The sequence below is a fragment of the Papio anubis genome, chromosome X (assembly GCF_008728515.1).
Source record: "Papio anubis isolate 15944 chromosome X, Panubis1.0, whole genome shotgun sequence".
In the NCBI taxonomy this organism is placed as follows: Eukaryota; Metazoa; Chordata; class Mammalia; order Primates; family Cercopithecidae; genus Papio; species Papio anubis.
The window spans coordinates 62651580-62664819 of NC_044996.1; the positions used below are offsets into that span (position 1 = coordinate 62651580).

The 13240-nt window shown below is 36.7% G+C and overlaps 1 pseudogene; it reads left to right on the plus strand.

The window, feature by feature from the left end:
- Positions 1 to 1401: 1401 nt before the first annotated feature.
- LOC101010732 lies at positions 1402 to 3372 on the plus strand (annotated as a pseudogene).
- The last annotated feature ends 9868 nt before the right edge of the window (positions 3373 to 13240 follow it).

The window sequence follows — 13240 nt, forward strand, 5'->3', positions numbered from 1 at the left end:
TGCCTCAGTCTCTTTTTCTGCCTTGTACCCCTCAGTCAAATTTTTTCTTCTGAGGAGGCAAGAATTGAGGTTGCTGTAGACCCACATGAATTTGCCAAGGGTAAGTCACATATTCGCCCTTGCTAGCAAACTGACCAAAATGAGATCCCAATATACATAATAATCAACAAAACAAAAGTTGGTTTTTTGAAAAGATAAACAAGATCAATACGCCACTAGCCAGATCAACAAAGAAAAAGTGAGAGAGGATCCAAATAGCACAATCAGAAATGAGACAGGTGGGCCGGGCGTGGTGGCTCAAGCCTGTAATCCCAGCACTTTGGGAGGCCGAGACGGGCGGATCATGAGGTCAGGAGATCGAGACCATCCTGGCTAACACGGTGAAACCCCGTCTCTACTAAAAAATACAAAAAACTAGCCGGGCGACGTGGCGGGTGCCTGTCGTCCCAGCTACTCCGGGAGGCTGAGGCAGGAGAATGGCGTGAAGCCGAGAGGAGGAGCTTGCAGTGAGCTGAGATCCGCCCACTGCACTCCAGCCTGGGTGACAGAGCAAGACTCCGTCTCAAAAAAAAAAAAAAAAAAAAAAAAAGAAATGAGACAGGTGATATTACAAAGGATCCCACAGAGATACAAAAGAATCTCAGGGACTATTATGGACACTTGTATGCACAAAAACTAGGAGAAAATCCAGGGAAAATTGATAACTTCCTCAAAACACACAACATCTTAATATTGAATCAGGAAGAAATTGAAACCCTGAACAGACTAATATGAAGTTCTGAGATTGAAACAGAAAAAAAAAAAAAAAAAAACAAAACAAACAAACAAACAAAAAAACTACCAACCAGAAAAAACCTCACATTAGAAAGATTCACTGCTGATTTCTATTAGATGTACAAAGAAGAGCTGATACCAATTCTATTGAAACTCTTCTAAAAAGATGAGGATAAGGGACATCTCCCTAACTTATTCTCTGAAGCCAGTATCACCCTGAAACTAAAACCTGGCAAAAACACAACAAACAAAAACAAACTACAGGCCAAATTACAGGAGCAGCGCAGCAAACAATGGCTGCGCTAGGTCGCAGGGCAGCGGGAGGCAGAGTGGAGAGGCTGCCTACCACAAGGATGATTTTAGCTTACTTTTTAAAGACTGAAGAGAGGAGGAGAGGAGGGAGGGAGGAGGGAGGAGGAGGAGGAGGAGGAGGAGGAGGGTGAGGAGGAGGAGGTGAGGAGAAGGAGAAGGAGAAGGAGAAGGAGGAAGAGGAAGAGGAAGAAGAAGAAGAAGGAGGAGGAGGAGGAGGAGGAGGAAAGAAGAAGAAGACAGAAAAAGAAGAACTCAAGGATACACAAAGTAATTCGACCAAGGCTCAGAAGTTTTTGGAGCCGTAAGGAATACAGCAGTTTGGTCAATATTGTCTTAACATGCTTCAGATAAATCAGTTTCTCTCCAAGATAAAATTGGCCAACTCAAAAGAGAAAACTGCAATGTGTCTGGTAAATGAGTTAGCCCGTTTCAATAGAGTCCAACACCAGTATAAACTTCTGATTCATTCAAAGATGTTCTCAGTGCAACTGAGTCTTGGTGAGCGGACATGGGAATCTGAAGGCAGCAGTATAAAGAAGGCTCAACAGCCTGTTGCTAATAAAGCTTTGGCTGAATCTACGCTTCCCAAAACGGTTTAGAAGCCACCCAAAAGTAATGTTAACATTAACCCAGGCAGTATAACACTCACTGCAGAACTGAACGTGCTTGCTATGAAAAGGGGCAGAACCTGCCATCTACAGGCCATTAGATCCAAAGCCATTCCCAAGTTATAGAGCTAATTACAACTTTCGGGGCCTGTACCATCAGAGGTATCATTGCCCAATGCCTAAGATCTTTTATGTTCAGCTCACTGTAGGAAATAATGAATTTTGGGGGGAAGGAAAGACTCGACAAGCTGCTAGACACAATGCTGCAATGAAAGCCCTCCAAGCACTGCAGATTGAACCTATTCCAGAAAGACTGCCTCAGAATGGTGAATCAGGAAAGGATATGGATGATGACAAAGATGCAGATAAGTCTGAGATCAGCTTAGTGTTTGAAATTGCTCTGAAGTGAAATATGCCCGTTAGTTTTGAGGTTATTAAAGAAAGTGGACCACCACATATGAAAAGCTTTGCTACTCGACTGTCAGTAGGAGAGTTCTCTACAGAAGGAGAGGGAAATAGCAAAACACTCTCCAAGAAGCGTGCTGCAACCACCATATTACAGGAGCTTAAAAAACTTCCACCTCGGCCGGGCGCGGTGGCTCAAGCCTGTAATCCCAGCACTTTGGGAGGCCGAGACGGGCGGATCACGAGGTCAGGCGATCGAGACCATCCTGGCTAACACGATGAAACCCCGTCTCTACTAAAAGATACAAAAAACTAGCCGGGCGTGGTGGCGGGTGCCTGTAGTCCCAGCTACTCCGGAGGCTGAGGCAGGAGAATGGCATGAACCCGGGAGGCGGAGCTTGCAGTGAGCCGAGATCGGGCCACTGCAATCCAGCCTGGGCGACAGAGCGAGACTCCGTCTCAAAAAAAAAAAAAAACAAAAACAAAAACAAAACAAAAACTTCCACCTCTTCCTGTGGTGGAAAAGCCAAAACTATTTTTTTTTTAAAACACCCCAAAACAATAGTAAAGGCCGGACCAGAATATGGCCAAGGAATGAACCCTATTAGCTGCCTGGTGCAAATTCAACAAGCCAAAAAGGAAAAGGAGCAAGATTATGTTTTGCTTTCAGAAAGAGAAATGCCTCGATGTCAAGAATTTGTGATGTATGTGCAGGTAGGCACTGAAGCTGCTACAGGAACAGGACCTAATAAAAAGATAGGCAAAATAAATAAATAAATAAATAAATAAATAAAATAAATTTTAAAAAGCTGCAGAACCAATGCTATTACAACTTGGTTATAAAGCATCTACTAATCTTCAGGATCAACTTGAGAAAACAGGGGAAAACAAAGGATGGAGTGATCCAAAGCCTGGGTCTCCTGAACCAACAAATAATACTCTAAAAGGAATTCTTCATCTGTCTCCTGATGTTTATCAAGAGAGGGAAGCCAGCCGCCACAAAGTAATCTCTGGCACTATTCTAGGCTATTTGTCACCCAGAGATATGAACCAACCTTCAAGTTATTTTTTCAGTATATCTCCCACATCGAATAGTTCAGCTACAATTGCCAAGGAACTCCTTCTGAATGGAAAATCTTCTACAGCTGAAGCCACAGGTTTAAAAGGAAGTTCTCCTACTCCCCCTTGTTCTCCAGTACAACCTTCAAAACAACTGGAATATTTAGCAAGGATTCAAGGCTTTCAGGTATGAATTAAAAGCAAAAACAAAAAATAAAACAATTCATTTGCCTCAGATCTTTCATCTCTATCCATGACAAGGCTCGTTCTTGCCTGCTACTGTGGCCTACATGCCACGTACATTTTAAGTTATTTAGGAACACAAAGGACAGACAAAAAAAAAAAAAAAAGAGCCATAAGCACATGCCTCATTTTCTCTTATTTTTGATCTGTCTAGTAATTCTTTTGCTGACTGTCTCTTTTCCATTTTCCTTCTTCTTTTTCCTTTTCCTTTTTAAACATTTTTCATACTCTTCACTGTCTTCCATTTGGTCTTGATTAGGTGCATTTATCTCTTCACTCTGTCTTCCACAAACAAAAATTATGCCTTCAGACATTTGGTGTTAGTATTTCACACTCAGTTCTCCCACTTTTTACATAAGGATTGGGTTTTTTTTTAAATTATGATTTTGCTTTTATTGCAGTTCTGAATTTTGCATTCTGTTGCTAGTATTGATTCAAGTACACCATTAAGACACAACATTCTAGAAGTCTGTTACCTTAGGAGTTAATTAAACATGATATTTGAAGAATATTGAAATGTTTTATAGTTGTTTGAGGCACACCAATGTGTATTTCTTTTACTGACTCATGTTTTGAACTGACTAAGGAGGGTAGCACCTGCCTCAAATGGTACCAACAATTCTATTTCACTGGGTAGTCTAAAACTACCTTATAGTTTCACTTAACTTGTGTATGTGAATTTAGGGATGAAAACTTTTGTTTCCTTTTGGAAAAAAATCCACAAAAATCAACACTCCTTTATGGATACATCAGAGCTTTTAAAAGAATTGTTAAATTTAGGAAGGGGAAATACCTGTGTCCTAATTTCTTAGTTGTCTTGAAAATCATGAGTATAATTTAAAAAAATAAAATAAAAATAAAAAAGAAAAAAAAATCATGTACTGAACTGTAATTGCTAACTTGACTGAATGAACTACAGTTTGCTTGTGTGTAGAGCGTGTATTGCTTCCTCAGATTTCACTGTTTTCATCTCCTTTTCCATCTTAGTCTTTACTCCTTAAGACCAAAAACTGTAATATCCTTTAGAAATGCTCTAGAAGATCTGCATTGTGTAGAATGATCATGTATTTATAAAAATTTTACAAGTTTAGATTATAAAATGAAAAGGAAAATCTTGTGTTTTGCAGGTATTTTTCATGTTTGGATATTTTTTTCCTTTCACGGAACCCTTCTGATTCTTTCAAACTATTGCCAGGTAGTGTTTTTAGTGTTTTCAATTGGACTATTAATATGAACTTAAAGAAGCTGTTACCAATTATTGGCTCTGCCATCTGAAATTTTAACCACTTAAAGTTATAATTTTAGAATTTGTTTTTCTTGTTTTACTTTAAGAAACACAATAAATCACTATAAAAATGAAAAACTTTGGATAAACATTTATTCATAATAAAAATCAACAACAGACTAGGCATTAAAGAAACATGTTTCAAAATAATAAGAGCTGTCTATGACAAACCCACAGCCAAAATTATACTGAATGGTAAAAAGCTGGAAACATCCCCCTTGAGAACTGGAAGAACTTGGATGTCCACTGGTAATCTGAGAAATGCAAATTATAATTATGAAAACATACCAATATTGGTCAACAGACTAGCAAAATCTTTGTCTGACATTGCCAAGTGTTGGCAAAAAAATATGAAGCCACAGGAAATCATACACGTAGATGAAAGAGTAATATTTTGCACAACCACATTACAGAGTGTTTTGACTATATTTCTAAAGTTTAAGATTTGTATCTTTTTACCCAGCAATTTCATACCTGAAAAATAATTTAGATCAGGGACCAGGAAGCTTTTTCTGCAAAGGGACAGATGGTAAATAGTTTACTTTTTGCACGCCATATATTCTCTGTCATAGCTACTCAACTCTGCCATTGTAGCACAAAAGCAGTCATAGACAATATATAAACAAACAGATGTGATGCTTTCTCCTTTAAAGGTCATGTTCTATCTATGCAGAGGAATGATTTTTCCCTTGCTAATTACTTGCCTAACTGATTTATCAGCAGGGATATGGGAAACTTGAACAATATAATAAAGTAACTAGAGATAACAATCATCTAGAACACTTAACCCAGGAACAGCACAGTACATATTTTTCTTAAGCACATGTGGAATATTCTCCAGGATGGGCAATATATTTGGCCTTAAAAAGTCACGTGGGCCAGGCATGGTGGCTCACGCCTGTAATCCCAGCACTTTGGGAGGACAAGGCAGGTGGATCACGAGGTCAGGAGTTCAAGACCAGCCTGGCCAAGATGGTGAAACCCTGTCTCTACTAAAAATACAAAAATTAACCCAGGTGTGGTGGCAGGTGACTGTAATCTCAGCTACTCGGGAGGCTGAGGCAGAGAATTGCTTGAACCCAGGAGGTGAAGGTTGCAGTGAGCTGAGATCGCGCCACTGCACTCCAGCCTGGGTGACAAGAGCAAGACTCCATCTCAAAAAAAAAAAAAAAAAAAAGTCTTGTGCAAATTTAAAAATTTGAATTATAAAATGTATTTTTTCTGACAACAGTATAATTAGGGATCAACATTCGGGCAATCTACAAACGTTTGAAAATAAACAACACATTTCTGAATAATCAATGGGTCAAAGGGAAACTCACAAGGAATATTAGAAAAATTTTAAACTGAATTAAAGCAGAAATACACCATATCAAAGTAATGGAATTCAGCTAAATCAGTGCTAAGAGCATAATTTATAGCTATGAAGAACTAGTATAGAAAAACTCTGAAATAAAACCCTCAGTCTCCACCTTAACAAACCAAAAGTGTGATTTTTTGGAAAATTAACAATATTTACAAACATTTATCTGTATTGAAACAGAATAAAAGAAAAAATACATCAATCACTGCAATAAACAAAAGGTTTATGCCCCCCATTTCATGCACTGAAATCCTAATCTCCATGGTGACAGTATTCTTTGAAAGTGGAAATTAGATGTTATAAATATATATTGCAAACTCTACATTAGGCACAAAAATGTGTTAAAAATAAGTTTAATTAACATGATAAGAGAGGTAATAAATGAAATTTCATATTGCTTTTGGTTAATGACAGGGAAGAAAAAAAGTAGAAAACAAAAGAAGATGGACCTCAAACAGAAAACAGTTATACATATGACAGGTATTAATCTAACTATATCAATAATCACTTTAAATGGGAATGATCTAAATGTACCAGTAAGAAGACAGAGACTCTCAGGGTGGATTGAAAAAAAAACACACACACAGCTATTGTTTTAACAAGAAATCCACTTTAAATATTGTATTAGTTTTCATGCTACTGATAAAGACATGAGAATTCAAGGGATTTGGTCGTGGATGTAGAGAGTATACCTTTTGTGGGATATTTCTTTACAGTGGTAGATAAACTAATGCTTAAGTATTTGACCCATGACTAGATGTTGCTCTCACGGAAATCTTGTTTATACTGGCCAACACCCTCTGCCTCTCATTTGTACTATGTCCAGTTTATTCTTGTCAAGATAGCCACTCTCTAAGAGAGAGCCTTGACTAGAAAGAAGGTTAGGTTCAAGTATTTGTGTTACGTGAGATACAATGAAGAAATGAAGCCAAACTGCATAAAACAAAAGAAATTTATTCCTTCTAGGCTCCAGAGAGACTAGGAGTGCTAATAGGATGCCAGCAAGAAGTCCAGAGGCTCCAGAGAGTTCAACCAGCAAGGAGGGAGCAAGAGAAACAGAACCTGTGGTACTTTATTTTTAAAAAATTAGGTTTTTAAAACTGGGTACTTTATTTTTTAAAACTGAGGTTTAATGGACCCACAATTGCACATGGCTGGAGAGGCCTCATAATCATGGCAAAAAGAAAAAGGCACATCTTACATGGTGGCTCACAAGAGAGGAGAACCAAGTGAAAAGGAAAACCCCTTATAAGACCATCAGATCTAGTGAGAGTTATTCATTACTAGAGTAGTATGGGACAAACCGTCCCCATGATTCCGTTATCTCCCACTGGGTCCCTCCCATAACATGTGGGAATTATTGGAGCTACAATTTAAGATGAGGTTTAGTGGGGACACCACCAAACTATATCAAATATAAAGACACAAATATTGAGAGCTCTGAGGTAGCGAGAGTTATATCATGGTAGCAATAAGCTGGAGTAACTACATTAATTCCAGATAAAACGTAGTTTAGAACAAGAAAATGTATCAGGGATAATAACAGAGTCATACATAATGACAAAGAGGTCATTTCTCCAAGAAGACATAACAACTATTAATATGTATTTACTTAACAACAGAGCATCAAAATATGTGAGGCAAAACCTAATAGAACTACAAAGAGAAACAAACTCACTATTATAGTTGGAGATTTCAATACTCATCTCGCAGTAATCGGTAAGTCCAGGAAGCAGAAAATCAATAAGAATATGGTTGAAATGAATAAACACATTCACTCGATTTGATCTAATTGAGATGCATAGAATACTTCAACAGCATAGAACACACATTCTTCTCAAACTCACATGGGACATTCATCAATATAGACAATATCTTGCACCATAAAAATACCTTCATATTTTTAAAAGAATAGAAATTACAAAAATAATATCCATACTACAATATAATTAAGTTAGAAAATCAATAACAGAAAAGACAGCTGGAAAATCCCCAAATATTAAACAACACATTTCTAAATAACACATGGGTCAAATAAGAAGTCTTCCAAAAAATCAAGATCTAAGTGCAAGGATCCTCAACAAAATACTTGCATATCTAATCTGACACCATCTAAAAAGCATAATACAGCATTGAATAGTGAGATTTGTCTTAGAAATGCAAGGTTGGCCCAATAGACAAAAATCAATAAATGTAATATACCTTATTAATGTATTAAAGTACAAAATCCACTTGGTTACATTATCAAACACAGAAAAGATGTTTGGTAAAAATCTCTCACCTTATCATAATAAAAAAAAATTTAGCTGACTAGAAATAGAAGATGATTTCCTCAACTTTATAAAGGCCATCCATAAGAACTAAAAACATGACATCATATTAAATGGTAAAAAAAAAAAAAGCTTTCTTCATATGACCTGGAACCAGATAAGAACCTGTTCTCACCATTCTTTGGCAAAATTTAACTGGAAGTTTTAGCCAGGGCAATTTAACATAAAAGAATAAAAAACACTAAGATTTAAGAGGAAAATAAAACATCATTAGTTGAAAATTACTTTTAAGTAAATATAAAAGTTTAAGTAATGTACAAAAGAGTTGTTGGAACTGATAATTGAGATAATCACATATAAAAGAAGGTGAATACCCAATAATAAATTGGATTTCTACATATTAGCAATAAATGACTTGAAATTAAATTAAGAAAACCATTCCATATTAAATAATTTCAAAAATGTAAAATATTTAGATATAAATTTGGAAAGAGAAGTACAAGAATTGTTCTCTGAAATGTAAAAATTACTGTAAAAAGTGAAATAAGACCTAAATAATTAAAGAGACATCCCATATTCTTGAAACAAAAGACTTAATATTGTTAAAATAAGATTATTCCCTAAATTGATCTACAGATTTTGTCAAATCCGTACTGAAAACTGAGCTGTTTATTTTTTTCTTTTTTTTTCAGAAATAAAAAAGCTGATCCTAAAATTCATATGGAAATACAGGGGCCCCAAAACAGCAAAAGCAATCTTTAAAAACAAGGACAAGTTTAGAAAACTCACACATCCTGATTCAAAATATGTTAGTACTCCAGGCATTTTGATACTGGCAAAGGCATATAGATCAACAGAACAGAACTGAGATACCAGAAATATACATTTGTGTGATGAATTTATTTAATAAAGTTACTGCCTCAGGATCAGTTTTTAGGCCTGACACAAATTGTGTGTAACTCAGTCAAACCCCATCACTTCTGGCCTAGTTAAAACTTCCTTTCCCCATGTGGTTGTATCCCACTTGTTCCTCATCTTACTGACCTGCAACTTAACACACTGCACAGTCGCTGACTATGATAAAACCCAGTGGTCAATGCCAGAGTTCTGTAAATAAGTTATCCTTTTACGAGTGAGTTTTCTTTAAACTAGGTAGTCCACAATTCCTGTGGGAAAGCCTAAGAACTAATACCCATGGATTTTATAAAGGCATAGTCCCACGGGTTCTGTTTCTCTTGCTCCCTCCTTGCCGGTTGAACGCCCTGGTGCCTCTGGACTTCTCCCTGTCATCCTATTAGCACTCCTAGTCTCTCTGGAGTGTAGAAGGAATAAATTTCTTTTGTTTTATGCAATTTGGCTTCATTTCTTCATTGTATCTCACCTGACACAAATACTTGAACCTAACCTTCTTTCTAGTCAAGGCTCTCTCTTAGAGAGTGGCTATCTTGACAAGAATAAACTGGACATAGTACAAATGAGAGGTAGAGGGTGTTGGCCAGTATAAACAAGATTTCCATGAGAGCAACATCTAGTCATGGGTCAAATACTTAAGCATTAGTTTATCTACCACTGTAAAGAAATATCCCACAAAAGGTATACTCTCTACATCCACGACCAAATCCCTTGAATTCTCATCAGGGTATGGTTAGAACTTATGGTCACTCTCAAGATGGAGAACTGAAAATCAAATTAACAGGGAACCATAACAATATAAATCATAATATGTTGTATTTATAGACAATTGATTTTCAACATTTGTGCCAATTAAATCCAACCAGAAAACAGCAGTATTTTCCAAAATTGGTGTTAAATCAACTGGATATCTACATGCAAAATAATAAAGTTGAATTGTTTCTTCACATCATACATGAACATTAACTCAAAATGGATTACAAATGAAACAAAGAAGTTAAAATTATAAAATTCTTAGAAAAAAAATACATGTGAATCTTTGTGACCGTGACTTAGGCTATCGTTTCTTAGATACATCATTAAAAGCACAAGCAACAAGAGAAAATATAGATAAGTTGTATTACACCAAATTTTAAAACTTTTGTGCTTCAAAGGACACCATCAAAAAAGTGAAATAACTTATAGCTCAGGAAAAAAATACTCGCAAATTGTGTATGTAATAAAAGGCATAAATCCAGAATATAAAAGCAAATCAGGAATAAAACAATTCAGGAATAAAAAGTAACAAAAAGACAAGTCAATTTTGAGTAACAATTTGAATGGATATTTATCCAAAGAAGATATTCAAATACCCAATCACACGTGAAAAGATGTTCAGTATCTATCATTACTCATTGGGGAAATGCAAATCTAAACTATGAGTTACCACTTCACACACACATAAGAGATAATGTAAAGGAATTAAAGCTTTCTTACATTTGCAATGAGATTTTAAACAGTATAGCTACTTTGAGAAATAATTTGTCAGTTCCTGAAAATGTTAAACATACTTTTAGCATATAACCCAGCCTTTCCAACCCTAGGTGTATATACAGGAAAATAAAAACATGTCATATTTGTACAAAAGTTTGAATACATATTCATAGCAGTATTCTTCATAATTGCCTCAAACTAGATACAGCCCATGATGGTTGATTTTATGTGTCAACCTGGCTAGCCTCTGGTGCCCGGTTTTGGTTTTTATACTCAAACATTAGCTTAGATTTTGTGGTGAAGGTATCTTTTATATGTGGTTAACATTTAAATCACTAGACTTCGAATAAAACAAACCATGCCTGCACAATGCACATGGTACACGTCCAGTTATTTATAACACCTAAGAGAAAAGACTAGGGTCACCCGAGGAGAAAGGAATTCTGTCTCCAGACTGCCTTTGAACTCAAGATTGCAGAACCAACTCTTTCCAAAATTTCTAGTCTGCTAGCTTGCCTTGGGAATTTCCAGTTCACACAATCATGTGAGTTAATTCCTTAAAATAAATTAATCTCTCAAAAGACAGAAAGATCTTTATAGACTGATCCATCTATCTATCCATCCTATTCAGTTTCTCTGGAGAACAATGACTAATACAAATTTTGGTACTGCGAGTCATCCTAAGAGAACAAAATTGTGTGGATGAGATTATAAACTGGTTTTGAGATTTCTGGCGTTTTTCTCTAATCTGACTATATTTAAAGACATTAATGACAATTGCCAGTAGTAAAGACAACATGAGGAGTCCAAAGCATGATGTGGCAATAGAGACAAGAACAATATCATTATTTGATACTCCTAATTAAATAGTTTTAAGAAGCAAGGTTCTGGGTCACTACGTATTTGACATTTTATAACATTTTTGTCTAACTAATGAGTAGAATGGGATTCACTGGTTGCCCTTAATTGTGCTGAACAGAGTCAGTAAAAAACAGGATAAGCTCAGGTATTTGAATTTTTGGCTCAAGTATAGCATAAATGGCCTGAAAATTTCTATGTCTGCCTTGAAATGAACCTTTATCTCCTGTAGCCACAGAGCTTAGATTGCTGAAAATCAGACCAAAAATGTCATCCTACAGGTGGCTGAATTATAACACAAACAGAATTTCCAACCTTGTAGAGTGTCTACTATTAAAGTGAGTTCCCAAGCTGATCTGGTGGCTATTTGTCCTTTTCATTTGAAAAGGCTATATTTACCAAATGACTGTATCCCCAATGTATGTAGGAAGTAAATAACTTGGTTTTGATTTTGCAAGCTCTTAGGTGGAAGGCACTTGCCTTGTCTCAGATGAGACTTTGGACTTGGTCTTTTGGTTTATGTTGGAATGCACTAAGAATTTGGGGGACTGTTGGAAAGGCATGATTGTTTTTTGAAATGTGAGGACATGAGATTTGGGAAGGGCCAGGGACAGAATGATATGGTTTGGCTGTGTTCTTACTGAACTCTCATCTTGAATTGTAGTTCCCATAATCCCCACATGTCATGGGAGGGACCCAGTGGGAAGTAATTGAGGAAGTAATTGACAATATAAGGATTATTTCCCCCATGCTATTTTCGTGATACTCAGTAAGTTCTCATAAGATCTAATGGTTTTATAAAGGGCTTCCCCCTTTGCTAGCCTGTCTTTCATTCTCTCTACTGTCACCCTGTGAAGAGTTGCCTTGTGCCATGATTATAAGTTTCCTGAGACCTCCCCAGCCATGTGGAACTGTGCTTTTTTTTTTTTTTTTTTTTTTTTAAATAAATTGCCCAGTCCCAGGTATTCCTTCATGGTAGCATGAGAATGGACTAACACAGCAAGGTATGACTATCTAGCTTGTGCTGTAATTGAGTCTTTAAAGGGCCACTTCACTGTTTTATTAAGCTGGCTGTTTCAAAATAGTGAGTGTCTTTGTCTATTGGGGCTGCTATAACAAAGTACTATAAAAACTGGGTAGCTTGTAGGCACCAGAAATTCATTTTTCACAGCTCTGGAAACTGGGAAATCCAAGGTCAAAGCAGATTGGCACCTGGTGAGGGCTCACTCTCTTCTTCAAAGCTGGCATCTCCAAATTGTATCCTAACATGACAGAAGGGGTGTGCAAGCTCCCTCAGACCTCATTTATGAAGACACTAATCCCATCCACGAGGGTTCTGACTTCATGATTTAATAAAATTTCAAAGGCCACAACTCCAAATATCATCACATTCATGATCAGGTTTTCAATGTATTAATTAAGGGAGGGGGAGACAAACATTCAGACCGTAGCAGTGGGAAATATGGTACACATAGTGAATTCCATAAATGTGCAACTATTGCCACACTTCATTTGCTGTGAAGTGAGTTTCCTGACCAGAAGCAATGCTCTGTGGAATACATGATGGTAAACAAGACATTGTTAAGGTCTGTGGATGACAGTTATGACCAAAGCACTGCAAGCAGAGGAGGCAAATCTATATCCAGTTTAACTATCCAGCCTGGTAAGAAGAAAACAT